We start from the raw sequence: 12,496 nt of genomic DNA, 5'->3' as shown, positions 1-12,496 counted from the left end.
GCTTGAGGGCCTGGCCGCCCGATTCCCTCTGCTTTCCAGTTGTCCCACAAGGGCTCTGTGAAACTCAGCATGCCTCGGTTTCATGTGCTCATTTCATGTAGAAGCAGGGAACACGGCACTTCTAAGCCGGAAGAAAAATGAGTGAGGTGCCCATAACCATCCCTTTGCTTTATGTGGATTCCCAGGGCGACTTGGAGTGATAACTAAAGACAGTTAATCTACCTGTGTAACGAAGCAGTTATCAGATCATTGTAAAAAAAAACAAACCCACAAAAAAACCCAGAAAGCATAAGTCCCTGTATTAGACAACACAATATTCTTACCCTGTGTGCAAGGATTTGTTAATTAAATTGCTGCTCAAACAATATTTATTTTCCACCTGAAAATCAGCCGCATACCAATCCGCAATCAATACAATGTTGCCCGAAGGCATCTCCTGCTTCAAATTTGCTTCACAAATCCGCTGCCGGTAATTTACACCCCGTCAATAAGACATGTTTCAAAAGCCACTTTTCCCTCCCAACAGGCCACCCTGGTCTAATTGACAATTGGATAAGAACGGGCCAACCCGACACACCTGGGTTAAGTGCAGCCTGTAATAGGGTTTTTTTTTTAAGCGGTAGTGAAAGATTTGATTTCGTCTCTTCGGTATGCGAGTCGTCTTGGGCTATTTCGGGGCGATCACTGGAAAACATCAATTGCTTTTGTTTCCCTTTCGGGCATAACTTTTCCTTGTTGTGATTGGGAGGGGGCGGAGCGGGGAACCTCTGGCGACCGTGAACATCATAATTGCCGACTCCCAGGCACGTGTGCGGGATCTGAGGGCAATAACTCGAGAGGCGTTATTATAGTTCGGATTTCTTCTTTTAAGGAGAGGAATTCTTCATTCCGAGACAAACCTTTTCCCTTGTTTCCTTCCATCTGGGGGGAGGCAGAGGCCGAGCAAGAGCTGTCAAATTTGGGCGGGACAGAGGACTTACAAATTAACCCGGGGGCTCGGGATCTCCACTGGGGTGGGAATCTATATAATTAGCGCTGGAAACCGCAAGGAACTTATTAGGGAGCCGGTGCGGCCTGGCTCCCCTCCGCGAGGGTGGGTACCCTCAGGAGACACGTTCCCTGGGCGGGGGGCTCTCTCTCTGCTCTCGCCCCTCCATTCCGTCCCGCCAGCCGCAGTTTGGGCTGCAGGGTGCGCACCTCTTTGCCTCTGGATTGATGTGTTTATTACTGTTTGTGACAGTGGCTCCCCGGTCGGGAGGGAGGCGGTGGAGGATGCAGAAGATGGGGAGAGTGATCATAAGCGTGGAGCTGGGATGGGCAAGGTTGCTCCCAGCCTCCGAAGCCCTGGTGTTATTTACTCTTCCGCACGCGGGAGCCTAGCGGGGAATTACTGAAGGCCGGCTTTCCTGAGGTTGAAATTGCACTGTTTGGTGCGCATCCTGCCAGCAGCTCATCGGAGGGAGAGCTAAATTGAAGCTCTGAGAAATGGGAGCTGCTCTGTCTCTCTCGATCTCTCAATCTCTCTATCGCTCTATCTCTCGATCTTTTTCTGTCTCCACCTCTCTGCCTCTACCTGGATCGCTCTGTCTCTTTATCTCTCTCCATCTTTCTCCATCTCCCGCCCCCCCCAGAATGAGAAGACTGGCCTTAGCTCCTTGATGGTTGAGGTGGTGTTTACTTGGTGTCATCCCAGTCAGGCTTGGTTCTTACAATAACATGTAACACTTGTTTTCTGGGGTTCTGGGGGGTCCCCAACTCTCCACCTCACCCCCTCTGTGGCTCCGCCAGGCCGCAAGGCTCTGTTCTACTGGCTCTTTTCCTTCCTCACCCTTCTCTGCTCCCAGCTGGGTCCCCATCCCCATGAAGACTTTCCTGCCTCTCCCACTCTCCCCTGCACCCCCCCCCAAAAGACTTACCTGCCCTAGACACCTGCCTCTCTGCTGGGGATCCGGACACATGGACTTGCTCCAGCCACTCTCTGTTCTGTCCCAGCCCTCGGGCAACTAAAGCGCCTGGAGACAGCATCTTCCAGCAGCAATGCCCTCGAATGGGCTTTGGTGGCCTCCCGGCTTCCAAAACCTCCAGGTTTCCTGTCTACACAGTCGCTTCTCAAGTCACCCCAAAGGCCATGTGTGTCAGGCTGGTACCCCCCACTTGCCTGCCGCGTCCTTCTCCCTGGCCTGCGTAGCTCTCCGCCTATAGCACCACTCCGCCTCCACCCGCCACAGGGCAAGGCCGCCTCGACCTGGTGGCAGCTGCGTTTTGAATATCAGATCTGATCCGTGTGTTTGCAGGGAGGCCCCCTCTCTTGGCATTTCCTAAGGTGCCCCGTTGACCAAAGCCCAGACTTAGAAACTCACTCAGTCTTGGCGTCCCCTGGTGTTTCCCCGACTCATCGGGCCAGTTAATCACTCCACACAGACTAATGGAGCATCCCTGTGAACATCCCATGGGGCAGGCCTTGTGCTAGAAACCGGGAAATGATGTATAAACAAAAATGTATTCTCTCTCCCTTCCCTTAAAGAACTCTTCCTTACACCCAAGACACTGACTAATGTGAACCCTGTGTTCCACAGAGCTCACTCTGAGAAATGTTTCCATAAGTCAAAGGAGTGGCTTTAATGGTAGGTTTTTTATATATCTAGATGTATATGTATATGTATATGTATATCTATATCTATCTGCACAGATACATAGATAGATAGATAGATAGATAGATAGATATTATTGATTTCAGAGAGGAAGGGAGAGGGAGAGAGAGATAGAAACATCAATGATGAGAGAGAATCATTGATTGGCTGCCTCCCACATGCCCCCCAAGGGAGGGAGGTGTGGAGCCTGCAACCCGGGCATGTACCCTGACTGGGAACCAAACCATGACATCCTGGTTCATAGGTCAACGCTCAACCACACCAGCTGGGCAATGGTGAGGTTTTGAGGCACTGGGAATATTCTGGGGGCAGGAGGGCCCTTCAGTGCCCGTAAGATCACAGCATTCAGAGAGCAGCTTACTAGGCTGCCATACAGACCCATTCCTAAGAGCGACTGAAGCTTGCTGTGAGATTGTAAAGGGCTGGCTGATGGCTACGATCGAGTAGCAGGACTCACTGTCCTCCAAGCTCAGCCTGACCAGTGTTCTCTGGCCTCTCCACCGAGTCCTTCAGCAGGGATGGGACACAGGGGCCAGGGCTGGCAGGTCAGACAGCCGTGTGATGACATGATCGCTCCCGTCCTCGCCAGGGGAGCTGAAGTGTGTCCGGCCCAGTGGGACCCGTCGGGCCGGCGTGTGCCCTTACCACAGGCTGGAGAGCGGTCTTGGAAATTCAGAGCAGAGATGGTGGCTCTTCTCCTGCGAAGAACCCACCATAACCCGGGGTTTCAGATTCGAGAAAGAGGTGGACGGACAACAAACCACAGGGGCGGCAATCCGTGTTCCCACCACTCGTCACCGGCCGCTGGAAGTCATAGTCCATCTCGTCACTTCTCTTTCCATCCAAAGTGACTCTGAAGTTCGAGGAAGGTGGCCCGGGAGAAGGACACGGGCACATCGATGGAGTGGAATGCGGCTGTGAGATGACAAGCATGGCGGTTTCTTGATGATGTCGTCCCTTAAAGATGATTCATGGCTCATTGCCCTCTGATTGTGTGGGGTCCGTGTCACAAAACTGCCACAAGGAACCAGTGTTTGGAGAACTTCGTTTACACAGAGCAGAACAGGGAGGGCCAAGAGGGACAGAAGAGCCTTCTGAAGACAGACACCCCCCCCGCCCCCCTGCCAGAAGAAAGCTTAGCATCCATCCAGGGAGGATGAAGCCCTAATGCCAGGACCTCAGAATGTGACTGCATGCGGAGGGAGCGTCTTTAAAGGGGCACTTAAGTTAAAAGGAGGGCGTCAGCCTGGGCCCGCATCCCATCTGACTGGCCACCTTACGAGAGGAAACTCAGATGCCGGATATGTGCGCACACAGAGAAAAGGACCACGTGTGGCCCCAGCGAGGAGGCGGCCGCCTGCAAGCCCAGGAGAGAGGCCTCGGGAGAAACCGCGCCTGCTGACACCTTGATCCTGGACGTCCAGCCTCCAGAACAGGAGGAAATAGATTTCTATTCTGCCGGCCACCCAGGCTGCAGCGGTCCTTCATTATGGCGGCCCTTGCAAACGAATACGGCGGGGAGCTGGCAGCCGGAGCAGAAAACAGCTGCAGTGAAAAGCCACACTCTTGCTAGAGACAGTGAGCTTGTGGGGAAGGGGGGAGAAGCAGGGGGGTGGCCTTTCCCCACCAATGACCCCTCATTATCATTTGAGAGGCACAGGCTGAGAGAGATGCAGCCTGGGAACGTGAGAGGCAAGTGTGTGGGTAGCACAGTGTGTTTCTTGAGTGGTGACAATGGGTCCATTGGATCCTATGTTACTGCTTTTTTTTTTTTTTTTTAAGATGAAAAGACAATTTTTGGTAGCACCAGCCGTCAGATATTTTCATTTACTTCCAAGCTCCACGTGGCCAAGATGAGACTCAGAAAGCTGTGTGCTGGCTTCCGTGGAGGTGAAATGATGGAAGGGAGATGTGAGGGCTCTCAGCTGCTCATTTCTTAAAAAATGTTTTTAAAAACCAAGAAGCTGCCACAGGACCAGAGATGATCCGCAGAGAGCCGGCGGCTGGGAGGGGTGTTCGGGCGAGGCTAGGAAGAAATACTCCGCCGAAGAGCGCTGGAAAATGAGTGTTTTTCACGAAACAAACCTCCCCTGGATGTCTGTGTCATATAAATCTAATAAGAGAGTGAAAAATATTGGATTTATTTTTACAAGTTAGCGATGACCTTCCGACCTTCTGAATGGATTCGCTTCGCACGGCTCCTCTTAAGGGCCTTCGGGTGATGACTAACTCATAAAAACAAATCCAATATTTCCCCCTTAGCCATGTCCTAGCCAATGTAGGGAATCCGGTGATGGGGCGCGGGAGGGGGTGTTCACTGCGTCTGACCTCCCGTTATGAGAGGTGCCCGCCCGCAGCCCTGTAAGCTGCGTGCAGAGGAAGGAAATCAAGGCACTCGCATGGGGCCAAGGGCGGGCAGGGCAATGTGGGGACGGGGTGGCCAGACAGGGGTCCCGCGTACCTGGGGAGACACCTGCGCCCTGGCCTGAGGGAAAGAGCGATACTTCCTCATTGTTAGTCGGGGGGCAGCGAGGGGCGGGTCTATAACACGATCTGCTGGTCTTAGAGAGAAGGAATCCTCGAGAATAGGCTGGGCCTCCCAGGGGCAGAAATGCCACCTGGATTGGAGCCTCGACCCTTGTCATCACCTGGGACCTGGTCTGTGAAATAAATAAGTGACCCCCTGCATGCCAGGCATGTGATGGCCTGAGAATGTGGGGTGTCCGTGAAGGCCTTGGCCAACCCCCCCGGGAGCTGTGAGGCTGGGGTGGTCCCTCAGACTAGTCCTGAGTTGGGATGAGGGTGTTGTGCCTCTACCCTCTCAGCTACTAGTCACTGATGTAGGCCACTCTGGGGAGGGCTGGGGCCTTATGCAGGGCAGCTCTCTCTTAAACAAATATTTTATTGATTTTAGGAAGGAAGGAAGAAGGAGAGATAGAAACACCAGTGAGGAGAGAGAATCACTGATTGGCAGTGAACACTGCATCGCACCCGTGAGCCTCGCTGAGAGGGCGGGCGCTCGTTTGAATCTTCGGAGCACGCGCACACGGTGAGGGTGCAGAGCAGGCAGCTGCGTCTCTTAGCCGAATTGCCATCTTTTCACAATGGGTACATCTATCTGTACGTCACGCTGTACACCTTAAATATGTACAATGTTTAGCTATCAGAGACCATCTCAATAAAGCTTTTAAAATGACGCCTGGCTTCTTGAAATTGGAATTTCCCCGGGCGACCTGAGTTTCACGGGGCCAGCCTGGCCCTGGCACAGGGTGGCTCCTACAGCGGCTTTCGGGGGCTCTAGTGTCCTCTCTCCTTCTTCTGCGTCCCACCGCCCCGTCCCCCGCCTCGCGCCTTCACCCTCGGCCTGGATGGGATGGGGTGTCTGCCTGAGACTCAGCCCAGTCTCTAATTTGCCTCTCGGTCGGTCCGTCAGCATCGACCTTGATCCTGGAGCCCCTGGTTTTGTTGCAGGGAGGACCCCAACATTGCCCAGGATCGTGTGCAATGCGTTCTGGATCAGTTAGTTGATTCATCTTGTCGCCGGGGAGTTGGGGGCAGTTTTGAACTTCCCGAGGCCCCGGGCCCTCCTCCGCATCCCTCCGCTCTCCTCTCCAGCGGCTCCGCGGCAGGTCAGCGCTGGTATCCCCTGCGTCCTGATCTTTAATATCCGCAATATCCTTCCAGCCGGGGCTCCTACGACAGCAGTTTGCCTTCGAGAGCACAAATTAAAGTGATGCCACCCAGGGCATTAATGTCTTAGCAGGATCCACATGGACAGTGCCGGGCGTCCCCTGTTTAATATTGAGCGATTAAGTGAAGGCACTGCCCTTCCAGCCAGGCCTGGGCTGAATATCAAAGAGGCAGCGCCCCCCCCCCCCTCCCCCATGGGCTGGGAGGAGGGAGCAGGGAGGAGCCTGGGGCTGCCAGTCACCTGCGTGGGCTCAGCCTGCGGGCCCCACGGGGCTGTGGGACAGACGGAAAAGGTCAGGGACTCTCAGCAAATATTTGGAGGGCTATTCCCATGCCTGGTGGGTTTGGACACAAGGTAATCATTTTCTGGAAAGGGCCCAGTAATCCCTGAGCAAATGCCTGGCCTAACTGGTTACTCCATGGCTGAGCCAGCCCATCTCCCCTGGGACAGTCAGGGAGGGAGAAGGCGAGGCCAGCACCCTAGCTTGAGGTTTGAATGGGGGGGTGGGCAGTCACGGCTGGGGAATGCTTTAGTGTGAGACCTGTGGCATTGGGGCGCCCAATATTTTGTTAGCTATAAAAGGACTTATGGCCCAGCCACGTGTGGCTCAGCGGTTGAGCATCGACCCAGGAGCCAAGAGGTCACGGGTTCGATTCCCGTCAGGGCACATGCCCGGGTTGTGGGCTTGTTCCCCAGTGGGGGGCATGCAGGAGGCAGCAGATCCATGATTCTTTCTCATCATTGATGTTTCTCTCTCTCTCTCTCCCCCCCCTCTCCCTTCCAATCTCTCTAAAAATCAATAAAACATATTTTTTAAATAAAAAAAAGTATTTATGGAGCATGAACTGTATACCAGGCTCTGAACTATCCGGGCTTCAGAGATGAAAGGCACGCAGGGTCCCTGTCAGGAGCCCAGCATCGGATGGAGGAGCTGGTCTGTAAGCTCCCTGAGGATGGGAAGCAGCTGGGATTTGGCTCACGGTTGGATCCCCAGCAGCTCACCTAGTGAGTGAACGACTTGCAATACAACGGGGCCTCCACCCCATCTCCTGGGGCTCCACGCTGGCTTCCTGGCAGCGGAATGAGAGAGAAGTCAGAGCTGGAGATGGAGGGCTATTTTCCGCTCCTCTGAACAAAATGGCTCCCCATTTACATAATTAAAATGCCGCTGTCTTCCCGATCATAACAATGGGTAATTAACACTGTCACTCGTCAGCTGGGCGCCGCCTCAGGGGGAGCCCGGCCAGTTTCATTGTGGGCTGCATCTCTTGGACAGCCAGGGCGAATGGCATCACCCCTGCTCACCGAGGATGAATGAGAGGCGGCCAAACGCTGCTCGCCCGGCTCCCAGCCCGCTCAGCGAGGCGGCGGCTCCAGCACGCCGGCCCCGGGATCAGAACCTCGGCCCCGCGCGGGGGACGGCGGCCTGACAGTCTAATTTGGAAGCGTTGCTTAAAATCTTAATCAGAGCGTTGGCATGCACGGAGGCGCGTTTCGACACCACGTCTGCTGTTTATGGTTATCATGTGTAATAAACGTTAAGATGGTTTTGCAGGTGTGGGAACAGGCAGACCCGGGACACCGAGCTCCTAGGTGTAGACTCTGGATCGAGAAGGAAAAAATAAAAAGCCATCGTGAAGAATGAAGACGTAACCCACGCACTGGAGCCTGCCTGCCCTTTCTTCCCCGGCTCCCGGGAAGCCATCTGCAAGCCGGGCCCAGTTCGTCCTCCCGCACAACCGGTGTCTTGATTGACATGGCTCCAAATAAGCTTGTGAATAGCTTTGCGTCTTAGCCCCAGAATAATTCAGACGTCAAATTATGGCTCACGGACTCCCCGACGCCTCTCCAGCCCCAGAATGGATTTTTTTTTTTAATATTTGGGGGGGGGGGGGATATTAAATTTTGTTCGGTTGGGTCAGAGTTCACATCCTCGGGTAATAAAGAGCCGCCGCGGGTGTTTATGCAGGGGGCCTCCCTGATTTTATTTTGTGGAGGGGCTGCAGGTCAGGCTGAGCCTCAGGGAGCGGCCTGCAGCCCTGGGTGCCTTTGCAGGGCCCTTGGACGGGAAGGGGATCGAGAAAAGAAAGAAGGGGACAAGCAGAACACATTTTCTCTCCGAGCAGGACTCCCAGCTGATGTCATCTCCAAATATGCAGCTTTTTAAAAAATAATATTTTTTTTATTGATTTCAGAGAGGAAGAGAGAGAGAGAGAGAGAGAGAGAGAGAAACATCAATGATGAGAGAGAATCATGGATCAGCTGCCTCCTGCACACCCCACACTGGGGATGGAGCCTGCAACCCGGGCATGTGCCCCAACCGGGAATCGAACCATGACCTCCTGGCACATAGGTCAACGCTCAATCCCTGAGCCACGCTGACCGGGCTCCAAACATGCAGCTTCAAGGGCACCTCCCTGCAGCAACCATGGGGGGTGGGGGGAGGTCTTAGCTACTTGCTTTCATCACCGCTGAACCCGCACGGCTCACTCAGCCCGGACACCCATCTCGAAAACCACGCAGGAACATTTCTCACGTGCACCAGGGCAAAGCCGGGCGGAGAATGGCCACTTCTCATGATATCCCAGGAAGCCCTGGAACCTGTGGCTGAGAAAACTCGTTCTTTAACTGCCGTGCTGCCACCGTGAATATGGAACCGAGAACGCTACCTGCTTTGTGGGGAGGCTTGATAATTACACCTGCTTCTCCCTCTGTAATTACTATTGTCGTAAAATTCCACCATAATGACACCACTGTGTCTGCCTCCCGCCAGCGGTGTTCACACTGAGGCGGCCCCTGCATTTCCATAAGCAATTAGTCTGCTCGTTTGCATCCCTGTGTTTAACTCTGATTTTATTGAAATGAAAGATAATGAATTAAACCCAATTACAGCGCGCAGACAGCTAGCGCCTGGGTGCGCATTGGCCTCCGCCAGTCCCAGTCACTCCTGAAGCGAAGGGAGGGAGAGGCCCCACCGCCGCTCACACCATGGAAGAAGCGCCCGATAAATTAGACAGAGCAGCCCCCAAAGGTGCGCCCACCCTGAGGGACAGCCCTCACTGGCAGCTGAGGAAGGTGACGCCGGCCCTGGGCTTGGCGCCTGGTGACCGGTGGGACCTCCCTGTGAAAATGAAGGGTCCTCGGGGGCCATCACCAAGCCCAAGACTAGACTCCATCGTCCCCTGTTGAGAGAGGGGGGAACAGAGCCCTGGGATTCAGGAAATGAGAGACGAGGAACCTCCTCTTCTTTCCTGGAAAACGTGGGCGTGCTGCTCTTTTGGGGGTCTCGGCTCCCCAGGAGGTACTAGTATAGGACACGGCCCTGTGCAGGCTGAGGAGGGGTTCGCCTGCATTAATGGGGGGGCGCCCCAAGCTGCGAAGCCACAGCCCCTGCAAAACACAGCTGAGCGGCGGCCACAGTTTGCAGCATGACGAGGGCTCCTGACTATTACTGTTTTCTTCCCCTTGGCCCCTTCTCCTTCCGTGTAAGGGCAAACACCCCAACATGTCAGAGGGGTGGGGGGGGCGACCCATCCCCCCACTGCGCGAGGACAGGGAGGCGCCGACCTCCTCCGTGTCCCTCCCGACACGAACACAGTTCCCCGGGCTGCCGCCTCTCGGGCACAGTTGCAAACCGGATGATGGATTTGCTGCTTTCGGTCGTGGTCATGACTGACTCTTCCTACTAGGCCAGCGGTTCTCAACCTTCCTAATGCCGCAGCCCTTTAACACAGCTCCTCATGTTGTGGTGACCCCCAATTTCATTGTTACAAATTGAACATAATTAAAGCCTAGTGATTCATCACAAAAACAATATGTAATTCTATATATGTTTTCCGATGGTCTTAGGCGACCCCTGTGAAAGGGTCGTTCGACCCCCAAAGGGATCGCGACCCACAGGTTGAGAACCGCTGTACTAGACCCTCAGTCAACGTGAGGGCGATGGTGTGGTTACAGCAGGCAGGGAGAGGGGTGACCCGTAACAGCCCTGTCGCCGGGCCGGGGCCGGGGAGCCGATGGGTGGTGCTGCCTCGGCCCAGCCAGGGAGCCATTCTCTTCGATCGCCTCTCCGTGGCCAGGGCTGGAGTGTGGCCGCCTGATGGTTTGCTGTCGATACAGTAAACATGTGAAGCGTCTCTCCATCCAATCCATGCTGAGCGGGCTCCTTCCACAAACGGCCTATGCCATGTTTTCATGTTCAGAAGAGCCAGTCGCCTACGATGGAGCCGCACCGGCTCGCGGGCGGTGTGTGTGTGTCAGGGCGTGTGTTTCTGAAAAGCACCGTGATCCGGCTCAGGACCCAGCGTGTTGTGTTAAGTCGCCTTGGCTGGTTTCCTTCCTCGCCCCCGTTCTTTTAAGGGCTCTGAGAATCAATGCGGTGCTCCACCACCATCCATCTCGACTCTGTGATAAATGAAGGGGAGGCATTGATATTTTTGACGGAGCTTTTGAAATTTACATACGGACGACAGTTCCACCCTTGTGACTGCTGGGCTCGGGCTGGTCACTGCTTGCGGCGGGGACAAGAGGCCTGCGAGGTTTGCGAGGTTCAGGAGGTTTGCCTGTTTGCTCTGATGCTCCAGAGTGTCCCCTCCCCACCACCGTGCCCCCCTGCCCCCCATCCCAGCCCAGCACCTCAATCCCTGTCTCAGGCCCAGGCCAGCGGGAGACCCGGCCCCACAGAGGGGAGAGCTCAGACAAGCCTTGCCCGTCCGCTGTCTCTCTCGCTCCCCTGAAGAAGTTTCTGCAAGAACTCGGCCAAGGGCCTCAGCATGGCCTCAGCTTGGCCGTGACCCGGGAGGGACTGAACTAGGGCTGGCGAGATGGAAATATTTAACGACTAGAGGCCCGATGCACGAAAATTCATGCAAGAGTAGGCCTTCCTTCCGCCGGCTGCTGGCACTGGCTTCCCTCCAGCACCCGGGACCCGGGCTGGCTTCCCTCCAGTCCCGGCTTCATCAGGAAGGACGTCTGGAATGACATCCGGAAGATGTCTGGTCTAATTAGCATATTACCTTTTTATTATTATAGAAGATGGTGAGCAACAGGCCCCATCATCAGCATGTGGCTGGATGTCCTGCAGGTCCCTCTACTTGGCCGGATGTTAACCCTGTAGGTGCTGAGTTAGGGGAAGGGAGGAGGTTCTGGGGCAAGGCCAGGACAGCGGGGCAGCAGAGGACTTGTGGGAAATGGGCTATTTACCAACTGGTACAAAATATCCCCACATTTAAAATATATATATATATATATATATTGATTTTAGAGAGGGAGGGGAGGAAGAGAGAGAGAGAGAGAGAGAGAGAAACATCAATGATGAGAATCATGGATCAGCTGCCTCCTGCACGCCCCACATGGGGGGATAGAGCCCACAACCCCGCATGTGCCCTGCCTGGGAATTGAACTGTGACCTCCTGGTTCACAGGTTGACGCTCAATCACTGAGTGACACCGGCCGGGCCAAAATATCCCCAAATTTCATACCGGTGCAGACGGGTGAGTTTCAGCTCTGGCTATGAACACTCTTCTCCACACACAGGTAGGAATCTTGGGGAGGGGACAGAAGTAATGCATGCCCTTCCCAGTCCTTGGGAACAAGTAGCACTTTGAAACCCTGACAGAGAGCGTCATGCTCACCTCGTGTTTCTGAAGACCCTGAGCCTGGGCCGAAGTGGAGACAACCCCCGCCTGCCCCTCTTGCCTCCTCCCTCCCTCAGCACAGGTCAGCGCACCCTCAGCGTTGGGCACACGTGTTTGTTCTGACTCGGAGACAAAGCGCCCGCAGAGAGGGAATTAAAGGGGCCAGGCCGGGGCCCGCTGTGTCGTTTTACTATTTCCCGAAGACGGGCCCTTCCGGACAATCCGAGGGCCAGCCCCAGGGAGAGGACCAGGAAAAACACCAGCCAACCGGCACGGAGGCCTCAGCTTCCTTCGGATGGTGATTCGGGGCACGGAGACAGCCTGGAAACTAACAACAGTGTATTCACGGGGGTGGGTTTGTCTGTACTATCGATCGTCACAGGCCTGCTTCGTTCCATTTGCCATTCCGCCAAGCCCAGACAGCAGCCGCTCGGCGTGACTTTTCCCACGGAACGTCCAGGACGTTGGAGGAGACCCGTCCAGGAGACCCCGGCCCGTATGTCCTATCAGACTAGACC

The 12,496-nt window shown here is 54.9% G+C and overlaps 1 long non-coding RNA gene across 5 annotated transcripts in view; it reads left to right on the top strand.

The window, feature by feature from the left end:
- LOC138996673 (uncharacterized) overlaps positions 1-12,496 on the top strand; it is a 101,618-nt gene that overhangs the window by 15,451 nt on the left and 73,671 nt on the right. For 4 of the 5 annotated variants that reach the window (XR_011468842.1, XR_011468838.1, XR_011468841.1 and 1 more), the window contains one exon: positions 5,566-5,816. The exons of the other annotated variant lie outside the window; for it this stretch is intronic. This is a non-coding gene — a long non-coding RNA (uncharacterized lncRNA). Of the gene's footprint in view, positions 1-5,565; positions 5,817-12,496 lie in introns of those variants that run through there. 5 annotated transcript variants of the gene reach the window in all.

Source organism: Myotis yumanensis, unplaced genomic scaffold (assembly GCF_028538775.1).
Source record: "Myotis yumanensis isolate MYYU_CA2020_CCGP unplaced genomic scaffold, mMyoYum1.0.hap1 SCAF_18, whole genome shotgun sequence".
In the NCBI taxonomy this organism is placed as follows: Eukaryota; Metazoa; Chordata; class Mammalia; order Chiroptera; family Vespertilionidae; genus Myotis; species Myotis yumanensis.
Note: the sequence above shows the minus strand (reverse complement) of the source record. Positions and strands in the feature narration are given on the sequence as shown.